The following is a 15059-nucleotide window of genomic DNA, read 5'->3' as shown; positions in this document are numbered from 1 at the left end:
CACATGAACAGGGAGTGTGGCCACAATTCACATGCCCATTTCCCTTCCCGATGGGGGCATGCACAACGCTTCCCCAGCTGTTCCCAGCTTCTACTGCTTGGCAGTTAGGAGCATTCACTCCCTACCTTTGCTCAAGCCCACAGGTGGGACAGTATCCCCCCTAAAAATCACAGGACTCTACCTCTAAATTGTGATGGCAGAGGGGATACATACATATAAACAGTCAAACACATATAAACATACATATGTACAATTGCACACATTCATGCATAGGGGGAGATGTACTGAAGGTGCCCATACACAGAGCAATGTGCTACAGCAGTGTGCGTTTTGTACTAGATGTGATCTAGTACAAACAGTACGGGCTACACATACTTACTTGGCAGCTGCGACATAAAAAGTCTGATCAGAGCTGATGTCCCACACCTCCCCCTAAAACACCTGTGGTTTCCCTGACACTCTCCCAGAAAATAAGCAGTTACCATTCCCAAATGCCTGCATCCTGTCAATTAACTTGAATACAGCCCACATGCATTCTACGGGCTGTACGTATGCACAGTCCATCGATAATCGCTCGGCCTGCGAATTCTCAGCTGTGCAATCATCACTGAATTAGGCCCTCAGTCCTCAGGACCCCCAACAGGTCACTCGGCAGGTGCACAGGTGTATTCAGTGCTCACTGACACATTTTTAAAGATCCAAAGGTGGAACTAATTATTATCGTTGTGATTCTGTGAGGAAATCTAAAAACCATGTAAAGCTGAGTACACACCTAAAGATATATCTGTCCAATCTGTCTGCTGGGAACATAAATCTGTTACTGTATTGGTAAAAATGACAATTAACCATATGCTTCCAAACTGTGGAAAACAAACAGTGGTCGCTAAAACAAATGCAATAAATCCATTTGATCTAATAGATTTGCCCAAATAATAGTTTTTGTTTATTTTCCAGCATTTGGGAGCAAATGATTGATTTTTATATACTTTCATTCTGTGCCAGATTTTTGTTCACACCAGACAGATTGGTCAGATAAATCTACAGGTGTGTGCCCAACTTTATGTTTGGGGTCCTTAGGACCGAATTTGAGAAACTATGTAATCTAATAATGGGAAGGCCGGCCCTGTCTCATCTCATATTTTACTGCGTATTTTAATTTCCTTTTAAATACATTGCTAATAATTTTCTTTTGAACACAATCTATTGATACTGTATGTGCTATTCCATCTGCGAATTCTGTGCTCAACAGAATGGTTTTGAAGAAAATCATCTAATACAAATGTAGTCGTGCTCATCGTTTCCAGGATATGGTGGCTCTTGCTTGTTTGTCGCATCATAATCTCACCCCCTTTATGGAATCAGGCTGTGACATGCTTTTCTGTGAGCTTCGGGAGGGATTCAATGCACACGTGTGGCGACAGGATCAGACCAATTGCCATGGAAATTGCACGTGATGATTGGCACAGCAATGGTGAGCAGGGTATGGGTCATGGGGTCGACCAATTTTAGATCGATGTGCGTTGTGTCGACCAGTGAAGTGACTTAGGCCGACACATCAAATAGGTCGACGTGGCTATGGTCGACATGGTTGGAAGGTTGACACAAGCACTAGTTCGACGACAGGAAGGTAGACAATCAAAAATCTGTTTTTCACGTTTTTGTCCCGAATGTCGGCATAGTCGACATGTGCACCATCTAAGTGCTCACGCCATGCTTCAAGCACATTGCCTTGCTAAACTCGGCAGTTGGCACTCTGTTTTATTCTCCCGCCACGCCATAATGAATGTTAGGGCATGAAATACTGCCTGTCGGCACATGTTGGCTCAATTTTATTTTTTAAACTCATGTCGACATTTTGACTGTCGACCTTCCCATTGTCGAAGTAATGATTGTGTCAACCTTCCAACCCTGTTGACCTTAGCCATGTCAACCTAAGCCATGCCGAACTTCAGTGGTCGACCTAATCCTGATGTCGCTGCATCTGCTTCTACTACATACCTCCCAACAGTCCCGATTTTATCGGGACAGTCCCGATTGTCAGGGCCTGTCCCGATGTCCCACCCGCGGGCGGCAGTGTCCCGCGGTGTGGGGGGGCTGTTGGGAGTCCCCCCTGTCAGCTGCTAAGCAGCGGGGAATAAACGCTGTGCGCATGCGCACAGCGTCTATTCCCGCAGCCAGGGGGCTGGGGGCATGGCTAGAGGCTAAAATGGGGGCGTGGCCTCGCGTAAGAACAGAGTATAGGCCACGCCCCAAATTAGGCCACGCCCCCGAAAATTTAAGCGCGCCTCCGGCGCGCAGGAGCATCGTCCCGCATTATGAGGTGACAAAGTTGGGAGGTATGCTACTATTGTCAATGTGTTATTCTGCACACTGAAAGCTTCCTCTCCTGTTCTGTTCAATCATGGACCCCAAAGTGGATCCTTTGGACCAAACTTTAACCTCAGCAATGTGGAGCTTTGCAAGTTTGTCCTGACTAAAGGTGCCCATACACTAGTAAGATTTATCTTCAGATCTGGCTGGTTGGAACAAAAACATGGTTATGGATGAGAGACAGTTTGTTTTCCAGCATTTCCAAGCAAATGGTCAACTGTCATTTGCTCTCATCCACAACCATGTTTTTGTTCCAACCAGCCAGATCTGAAGATTAATCTGCGTGTGTATGGCCACCTTTACAGTTTGTTTAAATAGTGACTGAAATCTGGAACTGTCTGATCTTGAGCTGGATAGATCTCATTTAAAGAAGGTTTACTGTAGCATAAGCATATTATTCAGTTGTACCGAAGTTGTCTCAATATCAGACTTCCGCAGCATCAAGCAAACATTAAGCAATTTTTTTCAACTTTGCAGATATAACTTTTCTGAAAACCCCTACGGCGTATGGGTAAAAACCGGACTGGACAGTACCACGGAACACCGGACCAGACAGGCTCCATTCATCCATGTAATTCTGGAGCTTGTAGTGTCTGGTCGGGTGTGTGTATGTGTTATTGCTGGGGGTGTCCCATCCTATGGGGCTGCTCTGACACCTGTCACCAGGGAGAGGAGGAGGAGGAGAATGCAGCCTCCATGCATGGTCCGGAGGAGTAAAAATAACCGGAACAGTCCGGACCGCACGGGGAGGCTGTAATCTCCCCTTCCCGATGTCCCTGGTGAAAGCTATCAAAGGGACCCCTCCCCGGGTCTTGTTCAGGTCCGGTTTTTACTTTGTCTCCAGCATATGCGCATGTACACACAAAGGTGCTGTTCAATTCAGACAGTATCAGAAATGTGGCAGACTTTATGATACCTGCTACAGTCCCTTCTGCATACCCAGTTGATAACTAATATTTTTAACTAAACCCTAAAAAATGGTTTCCCCAAGAACCCTCTGCTGAAGATGCCTGTAGTGCATTTAGGTTTACTAAAGTAGGTGAACATTATGTTTCTCACTTACTGTTAATGACAATGACCGGGCCCCTTAAGACCACGGATGTCTTCTGACACTGGGGTATATTCAATGGTTTTTGTGAGCTTTGGCAGCGAGTAGTGCTGACTGCTCCCTGCTACAGCTTGCAGGGTCATTATTCAACTGACCCCCTGAACACACCATTTCCCCCTCGCTAGGTTTTGCAGCGACGGGCAAACGGCGTGTGCGGCCGCTAAAACAGCAAGGCTCGCGGCTAAATGCAGCGGGCTCCCTGCATTAGCTGCAAGGCTCGCTGTTTGGGGGAATCCTCGCCATCCTCTGACAGGTAGGATTCCCTTGCAACATAGAATAGGGTGAGCAGCCGGCGCAGGGGTTAAACGTTGAGGGTCATTTGTTTTTGGCGATTGAATATGGCCCAATGACTCATCACATATACAGATATAGCCATGCTAGTTTCCACGCCAATTGCCATGTGTGACATCTATGGGGGATTTTGGGGCTCATGAATCTAATTCACATCCACGGCTCATAGAACCGCATTGAGTGGCGATGGCGCATGTGCGACTTTGCTGCAACAATAGTGCACGAGCGGCCAGTTTGCAGAAAAGATGAGGGCACTGCTTACTGTTAATGACAATGACTTAGTCCCTGTGGACCACGGGCAGCTTCTGGCAGACAATGGCTGATCATCACATACAGTATATCTGCATAAAAATTTTGGTGTAGTGGCCAAAAGTTACGGCCTGACCTGCTATGATCATCTAACTATGGTGCATTTACAGTACATCAGTCCAGCAGCAGGGCAGCCAGGCAACACCTATTCAATAGGTGTTGCCTGGCTGCCCTGCTGCTGGACCTATGGTAGCCTGGCGCAGGCAGCCCCCGCGGCCGGCCGAAGCTCCGCCCAACGTGGTGACGTTACGTAGCGGGAAGCGAGCGACTGGCAGTGTTAGCGGTTGCTTGGCGTGCTGTGAGACGGTAACGGCGGAGAGAGCTGGTCGGTGTGTGAGGTGAGGCCATAACCAGCGTAATGTGACTTTCCTCCTCGTTCGTGTGCCGAGAGCCTGCAGCTGGTGGAGAGAGCCCGAGAGGGATAGTGGAGTGATGTATCGAGGCAGAGTCTGGGTCCAAAGTAGAAGATAAAGGACTGGAGGCAAGGTGCCAGGCCAGAGATGAGGGGCAAAAGGTGCCAAGGAAGAGATGAGAGGGGGACAAAAGATGTCATGGCAAAGATGGGGGTGGGACAAGGTGCCAGGCCAGAGATGAGGGGCAAAAGGTGCCAAGGAAGAGATGAGAGGGGGACAAAAGATGTCATTGCAAAGATGGGGGTGGGACAAGGTGCCAGGACAGAGATGGTGGTGGGGGTAAGGTGCCAGGGCACAGATTAGAGGGGGAACAAGGTGCCAGGACAGAGATGGTGGTGGGGGTAAAGTGCCAGGGCAGAGATTAGAGGAAGAACAAGGTGCCAGGGCAGAGATGAGGGAGAACCAAGTACCAGGGCAGAGGGGGGAGTCAGAGTTGAGTGGTGTAGACAGAGTCCCTGGGAATTGTGGCCTTCCAATGCATTGCAACCACTAATACAGTAGGTGTTGGGAAGGATGTGCAGTATAATAGGCCTGGAATAGTAAGCAGGTATAGAATGGCATTTCAGTAATACAATTGCACTAAAACACTGCTAGATTGCATCATGTTAAATCCATACATAAATACACATGACTTCATTCAGCTGTTTTTTTTTTTTGTTTGTTTGTTTTTTTCCTTTAGGTTTTTTTTCTGAGCACAATCTGGTACTTATGTAATATCTGGACTCCCGTTTTTCTTATGAGACCGTGTCCCCTCGCGGGGCTCACCACGCTTCAGGCACGGTGGCTCGCTGCGCTCGCCACACTATATAAAATCAACTCCATGTGTAGTTGGATAGTAGGGGTATGAAAAAATGGGGTGCATTTAAGATGGGAGTCCAGATAATACATAAGTACCCACAATCTCATTACTTGAAATGGTGGTTTATATCCATTTACTTTGTTAATTCACATTGTTTCTTACTATTATGCTTCACTAAAAACCTTATACCCCTTTTACAACAAAATCCCTGGTTGGACCCTGGTCTTCGAACACCAGAGTATTCAGGTTTGGACCCAGCTTCATAGCCCATTTACACAGCACTTTGACCTGGGTTGGACCCAGGTCTACACTGTTTGAGAGGAAAGGGGGTTGCTGTAAATCTGGGGATGTCAATTGTTTCCCCCGTAGCTTAGCAGGAACACTACACGCTGCCTGGTCAGTGGGGAGAGTGCAGAGCATAGGGGTGGAGGGAGCATGGGTGCTGCGGGAGCGTATACTTGGTAGCCGGCACCCATCCTGACCTTGACTGCAAATTGCCATATTGTTCCCCAGCTGTAGAACTCTGGCTGCCTCTGAGAGCGGTCACCAGCTGCATCATTGTTCCCATGCTCCCCTACTCCTCCCCCACCCCCTGCGCTGAAACGCCGCTAAGGCTCAGCGGAGACGGTCTGCACTGCGGGGGGCAGCTCTCCAGAGCGGATGGGAGCAAAGAACCTGTGCTCCGCTTCCTACACACAGCGTACGGCTGGAGCTGGCTGAGTTCAGTGCCGCTCACTGTCTCCTTGCTCTGCACTGCTGCCAGCCTCCACCAGGGACCACACCGCCTCCTGCCTCTGATCTTACTTTTGCCTGTCACTGCCTCCCCCCGCCTCCTGATTGGGCAGTGGCTACTGGGCTGCAGCCCCCCTGCCCGTCCCGTCCTGCTCGGATGTCCCAACCCATGCTGGGACCATTTACACCGGCCTCTACATGAGTCCTAGCCGTGTTCAACTCAGGTCAGGACCTGGGTAGAGGTCCTGTGTAAATGGACACGAATTGACCCCATTTACACCGCCACTGATCTTGGTCAACCCGGATTTTTCAGCGATGTAAAAGGGGTATAATTTGAGCTATATGGGTGACAGGTTTTCACCTAAAATAAAAACCTAGTGGACCTTGTACCCAATTTGTTAGCTGCTGCAGCCTACATCTGAGCTACATTCTATGTGGCGTAATGGATTCCTATGCTTTATTGGTTGACCTTTTACTATTTTAAAGTAGTTTTCAACCTAGAATTTGAGAACGTGACAAAAATGAAATGCAGTAGTTTCCGACTATGATCATCGGGCATCATAACCATGGTGTCGTTCAGCTATTGAAGGCTGGCAACGGATGAAAGGGGTTGGTCAGACTGTGGAAAATAAGATGATATTTGTTACTGTTGGCATGACTGAAATATTGTATGAGGCAAGACCTTTATGTTGAGCATCAGGGCCGGTGCAATGCCAGGCATTGCACCGGCCCAGTCGGAGGGAGAGAGGGGCGGGGCGTCAGCTGACTCAGTCTGTGGCCGGGCGGGAGCAGCTGCAAGAGAACTATGGAGCCGAGTGGGGCGGTCCTTCAGCGGCGGTGAGTATGATCTGCAGGGGGAGGGAGCAGGGCGGTCAGCCGGGCTGAAAAGTATCATCTTTCAGCCCGCGCTGCGTACAAACCTGGCGATGATGGCTGAAAAACCAGCCATCATCTCTAGATGTGCTGGTAAAACCAGCCGACGGCCCACCTCGCTGGTGATGATGCGGGAGCGCGCATCATCGACAGTCGGCAGTTGGGGGGACATACACACCAGGCGACTTTCAGGTGAAAATTGCTCAAAACGGCTGTTTTGAGCAATTTTCAGCTGAAAATCGTCTAGTGTGTATATGCCTTAAGCTCCACTGGGCAGGGACTGATGTGTGAATGTTCAACTATTCTCTGTAAGGGTATGGATCATTGGATAGACAACAACTAGGTTGACACAAACATTAGGTTGACAGGTTTTTCATTGTGTTGACCTAACCCCATGTCGACCTTCAGTGGTGTTGACCTAATGCTTGTAGACCTAGTCACCGTATCGCCTCTGTAAAGCGCTGTGGAACATGTGGAAAAATAAATTGCACTGTGGCACAATGCTAATGTCTGTTTCATGTTGCCCACTAAAGCTTAGGATGCATAGTAAATAAAATTGAAAAATCGTTACGCAATTAAATTGGTGGGCTCTTTTTTTTTTTTTTAGTGCTACTTGTCTAGGCCTTTTATAACCCAAAACAAATGGACACGTGTTTGTTTATTGTGAATCAAACATGTAATCTTCGATAGAAAAGTGAGATTGTATTTTTCTGCTGTGAGATGATTAGTGCACATTTTTTGTTTCTTTGCTCCAGATGGTACAATCTCCTTATCTGTACATTCTTATCTCCGTGCGGGTTGATTTTCTTACTGGTTTAAATCCAATAATTACATATCTTTGACTGAAAATGTTAGAAACCTTCCAGTATCTGCAACAATTCTGTTCCGGGTGTGCCTCCATGTTTACACTTAATGCACGTGCGACGTGACACATTTAATTTATTAAACTATTTCAATAATGTATGAACGTTTTCAGTGCTTTGTAAGTAGTGCAGTTTACAGGGAATGGGATCATTCGTCAGACTGCATTTAGGTCTACAGTCATTAGGTTGACCCCACTAGGTCGACTGGCAGGAAGGTCGACCTGACTTAAGGTCGACATGGGCCAAGGTCGACATGACTTAAGGTCGAATTTGCATAAAGGTCGACATGAGGAAGGTCGACTGGTCATAAGGTCGACATGGGTTTTTCACTGTTTGTGTCCATGTCGACATTCGGATAAAAAGTTGGCAATGAGAATCGGACCCTCGCATCGCTCGCTTCGCTCGCGATGCTTCGGGCACGGTGCCTCGCTGGGCTCGGCACACTATTTTATTCTCCCACCACGCCCTAGTGGATGGTAGGGCATGAAATACCGCCTGTCGGCACATGTCGGCTCAAAAAACAGTGAAAAACCCATGTCGACCTTATGACCAGTCGACCTTCCTCATGTCGACCTTTATGCAAATTCGACCTAGTGGGGTCGACCTAATGTCTGTAGACCTTAATAGATGACCGCATCCTGTTTACAGGAACTACTGTATATACACCATTTGCAACCATATCATCGGTACTTGTGTACTAGCACGGCGCCCATCGCATCGCAGACCATAAGGCATGCGATGCGATGGCAGGCAATGTTATACAATTTTAAATTGTATACCATCGCATTGTATGCCATTGTATCGCATATACAATGGTATGCGATTTAACAATTGTATAAGCACCCAAATGGGTTTTTCCATGTTAAAAGTGGCCCCTATAACATGATTAACCCCTTCATGACAGAGCCAGTTTGTGCCTTCATGACAGAGCCCTTTTTTTCAAATCTGACATGTCTCACTTAAGTGGGGATAACTTTTTTTTGCTTTTACTTATCCCAGTGATTTTGAGATTGTTTTCTCGTGACACATTGTACTTCAAGTTAGTGGTAAATTTTGGTCGATACAGTCTGTGTTTTTTTGTGAAAAATACCAAAATATCGTGAAAAAATGGAAAATTTAGCAATATGCAAAATGTCACATTTTCTGCTTGTGAGACAAATAATCATACCACTCAAAATAGTTAATAACTAACAAAGACCATATGTCTACTTTATGTTGCAATCATTATTTCAACCCCCTTTTCATTTTTTTGGACACTAGGAGGCTTCAAATATGACTAGCAAATTCTCAAATTTTCAAGAAAATTTCAAACTCTGATTTTTTTAGGGACCAGGTCAGTTTTGATGTGACTTTGAGGGACTTGTATGTGAGACACCCCCATAAATGATGCCATTTCAAAAACTGCACCCCTCACAGTATTCAAAACAGCATTTTGGAAGTTTGTTAACCCTTTAGGTGTTTCACAGGAATTAAAACAAAGTGTAGGTGAAATTTCAAAATTTCATTTTTTTTGCAGAGTTTCAATTTTAATACATTTTTCTAACAAATACAGTACATTTTACTAGAGAAATGTGACTAAAAATTGATTCCCCCAATTCTTTGGTTTTCATAAATATCCTATATGTGGCCCTAGTGTGCACGGTGACCAAACCACAGGCTTCATAATAGAAGGAGCACCTACTTGATTTTGGAGCCTCCTTTTTATGAGATTATTTTTTAGGCACCATGTAGGTTTCTAGGCACCATAAGATGCTAAAAGTTAGGAACCCCCCCACAAGTGACCCCATTTTGCAAACTACACCCCTCAGGGAATTCATCTAGGGGTATAGAGTACATTTCAAACCCCCCGAGGTTTCACCAATTGTGGTACAACTGGGTAGTGAAAATGAAAAAAATTAATTTTTCATTTTCACAGCTCAGTTGTATCAAAATTGGTGAAACCTCGGGGGGTTTGAAATGTACTCTATACCCCTAGATGAATTCCCTGAGGGGTGTAGTTTGCAAAATGGGGTCACTTGTGGGGGGGTTCCACTGTATGGGTGTTTCGGGGGTCATTCAACCAGAATCTGTGCTGCAAAATCCAAAAATCACTCCTTCCCTTCTGAGTCCTGCCATGCACCCAACTGGTATTTTTTGGTCACATGTGAGGCATTGCCGTACCCGGGAGAAATTGGGGCACAGATTTTGGGGTGCTTTGTCTCCTTCATTCCTTGTGAAAATGAAAAATTTTGAGCCAGATCTGCATTTTTGTGTAAAAAAATTTAATTTTTTACACAAAAATGCAGTTCATCTAGGGGTATAGGGGAAGGAGTGATTTTTGGTGGTGGAATGAATGGCGGGTGCTATGTCGCATTAGCAAGACCCCCGAAGCACCAATACAGTGGAACCCCCCCACAAGTGACCCCATTTTGGTCACCAGCTTTGGGAGGGGGGCTGGCGCTGCGGCTGGCGGGGGGGTGGGAGGGGTGCTGGCGCTGCGGCAGCCGGGTGGGTGGGAGGGAGGGGGGCTGCCGGGTGGGAGGGGGGGGGGGGGCTGGCGATCGTTGGTGATCGGTGCGGTATACGCACACACACACATATATATATATATATATATATATATATATATATATATGTGTATATATATATATATATATATATATATATATATACATATATATACATATATATACACACACATATATATATATATATATATATATATATATATATATATATGTGTGTGTGTGTGTATATATATATATATATATATATATATATATATATATATATATATATATATATATATATATACACAATTGCACATTATTTTTTATTTTATTTTATTTTTAACTTTTCCAGCAGCAGCATGATGCTGCTGCTGCTGCTGCTGCTGCGGGGGGGAGGGGGGAGGAGGGGAGCGCAGCGTGCGCTCCGGACGTAGCGGTGGAGCCGGGGGAGCTGCTGCTGCTGCCGGGTGAGTGCCCGGCGGGTGGGAGGGGGGTGCTGCCGCTCGGTGGTGATCGGTGCTGCACCGATCACCACCGTTTTCTGTGTTACCGAGCGGCTTAGCCGCCGGTAACACAGGAAACGCTGTGATTGACTGTTCAGATTTGAACAGCCAATCACAGCGATCGCCGACCGGGGGGGGCACCCCTGCCCCCCCTGGGCGACGAGGGGGGATGTCTGCTGTCAGGGACAGCAGACATCACCTAACTGTCACTGCGTCTCTAGACGCAGTGACAGTTAGAAGTCATGACGTATATATACGTCAACGGTCGGGAAGTACTTCCCGACCATGACGTATATATACGTCAAATGTCGTGAAGGGGTTAAACGTGATGGGTGCTTAGTATGTTAAAAGCACCCCCAACGACACCCCCACTATCAACGGCAACCCGAAGCGTGGCGCTACGCGTCCTACGATATTTTCATACCCCCACTCTCCACGTCAGCGGGGAGTTGATTTTATATAGTGTGGCGAGCCACCGAGCCCGAAGCATGGCGAGCGGACGCGGAATACATGTAAAGTAATATGCGTCCCCTCGCGGGGCTCGCCACACTATATAAAGTCAACCTTACGCCGACGTGGATAGTGGGGGTATGAAAAGGTCATAGGACGCGTACCGCCACCCCTCGCCACGCTTCAGGTTGCCGTTCATAACGGGGGTGGCGTGGGGGTGCATTTAACATTGTAAGCCCCCATTAGGGAGCTTATACAATTAAACATCGTATAGACGGCTTATACAATTTAAAATCACATCGCTGTGCATCGGGTGTATGCTATGCGATGCGATTATATGTTGTGCGACCTAATATCGTGGGCGCCGTGATAATACACAAGTACCATATCATCTTCACAAGAGCCACACATTGCCTTTTTACTGCAGAAATAAGTTGTAATCCTACATTTCTTTATTTTTATTAAGTTACTTATATAGCACACACATATTTTGCAGTGCTTTAATTAGAATAGTTGAACATTCACATCAGTACCTGCCCCAATGGAGCTTGCAATCTATATTCCCTACCACATGTGCACGCACACACACACACACACACATTCTGGGGTTAATTCTTGTTTGGAGCCAATTAACCTACCAGTATATTTTTGGATTGTGGGAGGAAACCCACGCAAGTATGGGGAGAATATACAAACTCCACACAGTTAGGGCCATGGTGGGAATCGAACCCATGACCTCAGTGCTGTGAGGTAGTAATGCTAACCAGTACACCAATCGGTATTCTAAAAGCAAGTTATAAGCTGTAATAAACAATTCTGAGAAGTCTGGTCAATACACACTGGACGACTATGCCCAGCGTGTATGGACAGCGATAATCGCTGGGGGGAAGTGGCTCAGTGCATACACACTGAGCCACTTTTCCCCTGCCCGGCACCGTCAGCGGGGAGAAGAAGGCTTTGCATAGCGCAGCTCAAAGCCGCTCATCTGCTGGTATAACCATCAGATGAATGGCTTTCCCAGCGATGATGCGGGAGCGCGCAGCAGCGCCCATCGTCGGGGCATACACACTGGGCGGCTTTGAGCTGAAAGCCGCTCAAACATGCTGTTTTCAATGGCTTTCAGCTCAGTCATCCAGTGTGCATGGGCCTTAACTCCTGGTTGATCAGCAGGAATTTCAATTAGCGATAGTAAATTACTTGCAAGTAATTGTTTAGCTGGTGGCTATCTGATCAGGTTGATGGTCTGGAGTGCAACATGTGGCCGTCCCTTCTATATGGAGTCTGACATGTACAGTTTTCCATTTTCCCCTCCCCCTCATTATAAGGTCAATTAACCATGTAATTGGCTTCCCATTCAACATTGACATGGTGATATCAGGCACACAGTCCCTGCTGCATTGGAAAGTTTGGTCACACTTGTCTGCACCATCGGGGACTGACACTATAGACCAGGCATGTCCAATGTTGGCCCTCCAGATGTTGTGAAACTACACATCCCAGCATGCTTTTCCACAGTTTTGCTATTAGAGAATGCTAAAACTATTGCAAAGCATGCTGGGATGTGTAGTTTCACAACATCTGGAGGGCCAACGTTGGACATGCCTGCTATAGACCTACAAGTTGCATCTTAATAATCTACTTATTTTAATTAAGTATCCTTCGTATATGTTTTCTCAGTGACTAGGTGATTCCTGTGCTCAAGTGTATTCGTAAAAGTATGGAAAATAGATGGTGAAGGAATATTCATACCCCTATTATCAATTATGAAGTATGCTGGATGGTTTTCTTTTGTGGGGGCGGTGGTCGTCAGTCAGACAACACTTTGCTTTGTACATGTTCCTGTAGTAATGTGATGTTCCTTAGCCTGGGGGGTATAGGTCATTGAGTCAACCAAATTGTGGTTGACTTGCACCACTAAACGTCACCAGGAACGTCAATAAGGAATAAGTTCAACATAGCTAAGGTTGACACAATCATTAGGTCGACATTGGAATGGTTGACAGTCCTGAATGTCGGCACAGTCGACATGGATACAGAAAAAGTGTACCACGTCCCCTCGCATGGCTGGCTGCGCTGGCCATGCTTCAGACTCGGTGACTCGCTGCGCTCAGCACACTATTGTGTTCTCCCTCCATGCTGTAGTGGATGGTAGAGTATGAAATACCGCCTGTCGGCACATGCCGGCTCAAAATAAAAGCAAAAAACCCATGTCAACTTTTTGTCTGTTGACCTTTTGGCTCTGTCAACCTTAGGCATGTCGACCTTCAGTGGTCGGCCCAATGCATTTTGACCTAACGACCGTAGACCAGCCTGGGAAACACATTTTATGCAGCAGCCAGGGGATTTCAGTGGTAATTCCTATAGCTCCTTCAGCGTGTGCGTGTGTATGGGCTCCACATCTTCTTTATACACAAACTACTTGGCTTCCACTGTGTGTATGAAGAGGATTAGTGCCGGCTTGGACAGATGTTCACTTGTGGACAAGCTTTTGTATACAGTACTGTGAAATTCTGTGAGCTATAATTGCCAGGTCAGGAAATGCTGCTCTGACCCGTGCCGTGAGATTGTGGGCAGATTAATCGCACAAGCCACATGTTTACTAAGCAGGGTTCTATCTATCCTAAAACAGGCAGCATTGGGACAGAAGATAATTGTAGGATTTTTTTTGGGAACAGATCAATAACTGCTAACAGGTTGGGTATGAGGTGTTTTTTGTTTGTTTGTTTGTTTGATTTCCCTCTGTAATTGAAAAATTTCCTAAGTTGAAAATTGTATTTATGGTTAAAAAGCTGTATGGTTAAATATATAAACAGTCTAGCGCACCTCTACACCTTTCTTTCTATCTATGGTTAAATATATATATATTTTTTTAAAGCATGTGTTAGACTTTTCCAATGTCTGCTGCTCTTAAACACGCCATCATCTGACACGGGCAGTGTAGCAGTTAACTGATCTATTTTCCTAAAGTTAACTTGAAGTACACAAATCTCACATTCTTTCTAGAACATTCTACTGCCTCTAATCTAGTGTTATAAATTCCTCAGGCAAAGTGATAAAGAGTCAAAGGATCTTCATGCATACAGGAGTGCGTCTCTGTTGTGCTGGGCATGTTTGGGGTTAATCCTGTGGGTTGTCTTGTCTCCCAGTCCTCCAATAGGTTTGAAGTGCGGCTGAGACAGACGGCCAAGCTGTGGAGGGGGTGTATCACACTAGGCTGATCCTTCAGGCTTTGTTGAGGCAGGGAAGCCATTTTGGGATCTTGCAGCAGTGTGGAATAGCAAATCCTGTCAACTTGCAAACTTCCCCTTTTGCAGACAGCCCCCCGCTGGAAATGAGAGGACATTGGATATAGCAGCTCCTCCGTCCCAGGGATATGAGACACTGTGGCTTCGGGAACTTGGAATTCTAGGTTTGCCTGCCTGTTTCCTGCTCTCAGTTCAGCGCTGTGCTTGATGTGCTTTTTCCAGCTTGATCCTAGCAAGTTATAAATAGTTGAATGGTCTGTCATTGTTGCTATGCTGGTTCTGCTACGTTCTGCAAAGCCTTATATATTTAAAAGCTCCAGTGCTGTTCGTTTTTTTCCAGACAAGAGGCCTGAGCAATGTCCACAAGTAGCAAATGCAGTTTCTGCTTAAAGTAACAGCAGTCCTAACTTGTGACAGGTGTGTGTGTGTGTGTGTGTGTCGTACTCTCCAAGCTGAATTACTTGAGAAGCATTATTCATTTACGTGGGACATGAAGCCTTTAATGTTTCTGTCAGTATGTGTTCTTCTATTTAGTGTTTGCTTGTAGTAATGTAGTATTTGATTGTGACTAATCCAAGTTGTTTTTATGTTTCTTTGTGAATTTTGTATCTCTT

The 15059-nt window shown here is 46.1% G+C and overlaps 1 protein-coding gene across 15 annotated transcripts in view; it reads left to right on the top strand.

Annotated features, from left to right (window-relative positions):
- Positions 1 to 4288: 4288 nt before the first annotated feature.
- Positions 4289 to 15059, top strand: part of SUN1 (Sad1 and UNC84 domain containing 1) — a 54372-nt gene continuing 43601 nt past the window's right edge. For 9 of the 15 annotated variants that reach the window (XM_083153140.1, XM_083153134.1, XM_083153143.1 and 6 more), the window contains exon 1: positions 14413 to 14609. The gene's annotated coding sequence lies outside the window, so the exon portion shown is untranslated. Of the gene's footprint in view, positions 4417 to 14412; positions 14610 to 15059 lie in introns of those variants that run through there. The other 6 variants (XM_083153147.1, XM_083153146.1, XM_083153145.1 and 3 more) reach the window with 4 other exon arrangements.

Source organism: Crinia signifera, chromosome 7 (assembly GCF_055691185.1).
Source record: "Crinia signifera chromosome 7, ASM5569118v1, whole genome shotgun sequence".
Taxonomy (NCBI): Eukaryota; Metazoa; Chordata; class Amphibia; order Anura; family Myobatrachidae; genus Crinia; species Crinia signifera.
This window is presented reverse-complemented; position numbering and strand designations above follow the sequence as displayed.